This window comes from Vicia villosa, linkage group LG3 (genome assembly GCF_029867415.1).
Source record: "Vicia villosa cultivar HV-30 ecotype Madison, WI linkage group LG3, Vvil1.0, whole genome shotgun sequence".
Classification (NCBI taxonomy): Eukaryota; Viridiplantae; Streptophyta; class Magnoliopsida; order Fabales; family Fabaceae; genus Vicia; species Vicia villosa.
The window spans coordinates 131265136-131271135 of record NC_081182.1 but is presented as its reverse complement, the minus strand read 5'-3'; positions in this window follow the sequence as shown (position 1 = coordinate 131271135).

Sequence of the window (6000 nt, the reverse complement as noted above, 5' to 3'; positions counted from 1 at the left end):
CGGTGCTTTGAAAGCGGTCCGATATGCCCACAAGGTTTCATCTAACTTCATTGACCAATCCTTCCTAGAGCTAGACACAGTTTTCTCAAGAATTCTCTTAATCTCTCTATTGGTCCTCTCAACTTGCCCATTAGTTTGTGGATGATATGGAGTAGCTACCTTGTGCTTTACTCCATATTGCTCCAACACTTTTTCAAGCGGAGCATTACAAAAATGAGATCCACCATCACTAATTAATACTCTTGGCGAGCCAAACCGCGAAAATATATTTTTCTTCAAAAACTTTATCACGGTCTTACCATCTGCTTTGGGTGAAGCAATCGCTTCCACCCACTTAGACACATAATCAACAGCTACCAAGATGTATTCATTTGACATTGAGGAAGGGAATGGTCCAACAAAATCAATGCCCCAACAATCGAATACCTCAACTTCTACAATACTTTGGAGGGGCATTTCCTCTCTTTTCCCTATTCCACCAGTTCTTTGACAACTGTCGCATGAGGCAACATGGTGGTAAGCATCTTTGAACAAAGTAGGCCACCAAAATCCCGATTGAAGGACTTTTGTGGCCGTACGCAAACCATTAAAATGACCACCATAAGGCGAATTGTGGCAATGCCACAAAATGCTTTTTGCCTCCTCATCCGCGACACATCTTCTCAAAAGATTGTCACTACTCAACTTAAACAAGTGAGGATCGTCCCAAACATAAAAATTAGCATCGTTTAAAAACTTTTTTCTTTGATTCCAAGTTAGATCCTCCGGTATCCAGCCAGATGCTTTGTGATTAGCCATATCTGCGAACCAGGGTCTAACTTCTTGTACCATGTACAGTTTTTCATCTGGGAATTCTTCCCTCACCTCTTTTTCATTGTTTGTCACCTCGGTATTCACTAACCGAGACAAATGATCCGCAATCAAATTTTCTGTACCTTTCTTATCTTTCACTTCAAGATCAAATTCTTGAAGCAAAAGAATCCACCGAATAAGCCTTTGTTTTGAATCAGGCTTGGTAAGAAGATATTTGATTGCGGCATGATCAGTATAACACACAACTTTAGAACCAATAAGGTAAGAGCGAAACTTTTCCAATGCAAATACAATTGCGAGCAATTCTTTTTCGGTAGTGGCATAGTTAACCTGTGCCTCATTTAAAACTTTGCTCGCATAATGTATAGCATGGAATTGTTTGTTCTTCCTTTGGCCTAAGACCGCACCAACCGCATAGTCACTCGCATCGCACATGAGTTCAAACTCAAGCGACCAATTAGGAGCGACAATTATGGGTGTGGTGGTCAAATTTGCTTTAAGTTCTAGGAAAGCTTTTAGACATGATTCATCAAAATTAAATTCCATACCTTTGTTGAGCAGATTACTCAAAGGCTTTGCAACCTTGGAGAAATCCTTGATGAATCTTCTATAGAACCCAGCATGTCCCAAGAAGCTCCTTATGCCTTTAACATTCACCGGAGGGGGAAGCTTTTCAATAACTTCAATTTTTGCCGGATCGACCTCAAGCCCCTTTGAAGAAACCTTGTGGCCAAGAACAATCCCATCCGTCACCATGAAAGTGCATTTCTCCCAGTTGAGAACCAAATTTGTTTCAATGCATCTCTCCATCACCACATCAAGGTTCTTCAAGCACAAGTCAAATGATGACCCGTACACAGAAAAATCATCCATGAACACCTCAATGCTTTTTTCGATCAAATCTGAGAAGATAGCTTGCATGCACCTTTGAAATGTTGCAGGAGCATTACATAGTCCAAATGGCATTCTTCGGTATGCAAAAACGCCAAAAGGACATGTAAAAGCAGTTTTCTCGTGGTCCGCCGGATTCACTGATATTTGATTGTATCCCGAATAACCATCCAAGAAACAATAGAAATTTCTTCCGGCTAACCTCTCTAACATTTGATCCATAAAAGGTAATGGAAAGTGATCTTTTCTTGTTGCTTGGTTCAACCTCCTATAATCAATACACATTCGCCACCCGGTCACCGCTCTCGAAGGAATCAACTCGTTTTTCTCATTTCTCACAACTGTCAATCCACCCTTCTTAGGAACCACATGCACCGGGCTCACCCATTCGCTATCGGAGATGGGATAAATCATACCCGCCTCTAATAACTTCACAACCTCTTTTCTAACAACTTCTTTCATGGTTGGATTCAAACGCCTTTGAGGTTGTGCCACGGGCCGAAAATCATCTTCTAACATAATCTTATGCATACAATAGGCCGGACTAATACCCTTCAAGTCGGATAAAACCCATCCTATTGCTTCTTGATTCTTTGTCAACACTTCCTTCAATCGATGCTCTTCCTTGTTAGACAAACCACTATTAATGATAACCGGCTTAGTAGAATTGTCACCGAGAAACACGTATTTCAAGTGAGACGGTAACACGTTCAACTCAACCTTTTGCTCTTCAAATTTAGGTTCATCCTTCAACTCTTCAATTTGAGTTTCAAATGGATTCATCTCCTCACAAGCCTCTAAATTTCTCAAGCAATCTTCGATTTCCTTCTCTTGATCTTTGGTGAGAACTTCGAGAGCTTCCATTAAAGTCTTCTCAAGAGGATTTGACAAGTGCATTTGATTCTCCACTTTCATAATAGCTCTTTCGGTAGCATCGATTCTAAAACAATCATCCTCATCATTAGGATGCTTGATGGCTTCAAAGAGATCAAGACATAATTCTTCATCTTGGTACCTTAATTTCATTAAGCCATCATCAATATCTATCATCATTCGGGCCGTCTTCATAAAAGGCCTTCCTAAGATCAATGGAATCTCAGGATCTTCTTCCATGTCTATGACAATAAAATCAACAGGATACCAAAATTTGTCAACCTTGACAAGTAAGTCTTCCGCAACTCCATGAGGATGAGCTGTGGATTTATCTGCTAATGATAACGTCATTCTTGTCGGCTTCAAATCGTTGATTCCTAATCTTCTCACCATAGACAATGGGATCAAATTAATGCTAGAACCGGTATCTACCAAACCTTTGCCTATGTGAACATTTCCAATAGACACCGGTAAGGTTACCCGCCCAGGATCATTCGATTTTATCGGAGTAGTGCGTTGAATTAACGCATTACAACAAGAGCTCACCGTTACTACCTTCGGATCCAAGAATCTTCTCTTCTTAGTGATGATGTCTTTGATGAATTTTGCATACATCGGCATTTGCTCTAATGCCTCGGAGAAAGGAACATTAATTTGCAACTTGCTAAAAATATCCAAGAACCGAGCATAGTGCTTTGCATCTTCTTTCTTTGACGGACCGGGAGGGTAAGGTAATTTCTTCACTTGTATAGAATCATCCACCTTCTTCTTTCCCTTCTCACTCACACTCAATTTTTTTCTCTCTTTTTCTACAACCTTCTCAAGAGTTTCTTTTTCCACTAATTCTTTCTCTTTCTCATTTTCAACTAAATCACCCTCAACATTTTTTTCTACTTCAATCACCCTATCTTTTTCTTTCTCAACAATTTCCTCCTCAACTATTTCTCCTACACCCATATCAATTTTTCTACCGCTACGAGTTAGAATTGACTTACAATGCTCACGAGGATTTTCTTGTGTAGTAGCCGGAAAAGGACCTTTGTTTTGATCGGCAAGTTGCTTTAACAATTGCCCGACTTGAGTTTCAAGGTTCTTAATTGCGGCATCCGTACTCTTTTGGCTTGCAATTTGCAATTGCATGAATTGGCTAAGAGTGTCCTCGATAGAAAGCTTTGTTTGTTGAGGTTGTTGATTGTAACCGCCTTGATAAGGATTTTGACGATTCGATGGGCCCGCTTCCGGCCTCCATCCTTGTTGATAACCTTGATTACCTCTTTGTTGGTAACCTTGGTTATTGTTGTAAGGTTGTTGTTGTTGTCTTCCACCATATCCTTGATTAGGATTAGACACATAATTCACCTCTTCACCCGGTGGAGGACAAAAACCTGTTTGATGGTCACCCCTACACAATTCACAACACATCACATGTTGATTTTTAGAAGGGCTCCCATTTATCTCTTTGATTTGTTGAGGGAGTTTTGACATTTGTTGAGTGAGCAATTCTACTTGTTGTGTCAATAACTTGTTTTGAGCAAGTATTGCATCACTAGTATTCAATTCAAGAACTCCCGGTTTTCTTTGCAATGCACTACGGTTGTGTTGCCCTTGATGATCGTTCAAAGCCATTCTATCAATGATAGCAATCGCTTCTGCAGCAGTTTTTGACATCAACGAACCACCCGCAGTAGCATCTAAAAGAGTTTTTGGTTGAGGTTGGAGTCCATTTCTAAAGATATGGATTTGAGACAACTCATCAAACCCATGACCTTTGCACTTTCTAACCATGGACTTGAACCTCTCCCATGCTTCATTGAGAGATTCATTCGACCCTTGAGAGAACACCGCAATAGAAGTTTTCGCTTCCATGAACCTATTGTGAGGAAAGAACCGATCCAAGAACTTCTCTTCTAACTCGTTCCAATTTGTCATGACATTATTAGGTTGATCAAGGTACCATTCCTTAGCTTTTCCAATTAAGGAATGAGGAAAAAGTCTCCTGAACACCTGTTCTTCTTGGTCTTCCGGAGCACCAATTGTTCCGGCGATCTCGTAGAACTTTGTTAGATGAGTAAATAGATCCTCGTGATCTGCCCCTGTGAACGGATTTTGGTATAATAATTGAAGTAACCCCGTCTTCATTTCGGAGTTTCTTCCATTGGCCTGATCACGAGCAAATTGTGCATTGAGACGAGGGCTGTTAACACATGGCCCTCGAGCTGGAGGATCCGCAGCCATTTCTTCCTCAACCAAGTTTTCAACAGGAGTTGAAGAAGAAGATGCCTCTTGTTGCTGTCTTCTTTCCCTAGCTAGTTGTCTCCTCCTACGAGTTTTGCTATTCTCTCTACGAGCAGTCCTCTCAATCTCAGGATCAAAAAGGAGTTGATTTGCAGGTACACGTCCTCGCATAAACTGTAATCTGAAAAACTAACCAAGCAAATTAACAAACACAAGGAAAATAAATTTAAAAACAAGATATTAATTATAAGACTCAATACAAAACAAACTATTGCAATGCTTGCAATATCTAAACAACAATCCCCGGCAACGGCGCCATTTTGTTGAAAGAGTATTGTGGTGTACTTTTCGTTATTATCGTATCCACAGGGATTATTGCGATATCACCGCCGTTCTATAGCCTATTTTGTCTTGAGTTAATGTTACTTTAAATTTGGGTTTGCAAAAGGTCATTCAATTCTTTTAGTAGCAAAGAGTAAATTAATGAAAGTTCTAAGTTAAAGAAAATGTATCAAGATTCGATTTCATCGACCTAAATTTGTATGTCTCCTTATAAATATACGTATATGAACATGGTAACGATCAACATAATTACGTATCGACGCCTATATCGTCCGTGTCCGCAACGATATAGTTAGATTTACCGTATTGTTTAACCGACGATTTCTCCACCGTTTAAACAATACAAATAACGTTTTAAAACCGATACTAAGTAAACATCAAACGCTAAATCCATGTCTGCAATTTATAGTTTGATAGATGATAAAGTTAGATCTAGATACAAATATTGATGTCTCAAACACTTATACCAAAGAAAAAGCTTTAATAAACAAACTAAACCATCTATATTGATCATCACTTGTTCATACACATATATTCACAAGAAAAACCTACAAAAGGCTAGGAAGATTACATCTTATCTTGATACAAAAGAGATTTAGCTATCCATGAAAATGGTAGCTTGCTCAAGAAGTAAAGGATGAAGATCAACAAGCATCAAAGGCGATTAATCGACGATCAAAGCTTCCAATCTTCAATTCTTTGTTTGCTACAGTGCACAAGTGTTCTTTAGCTCCCAAGATCAACCAATCACACAAAAAATCTGAAAACCCCTTAATATAGCATTTCTGAATTCTGTCCAGGGCGCGTCGCGCCCTCCAGCGCGCTACGCGCCATTACACTTAAAAT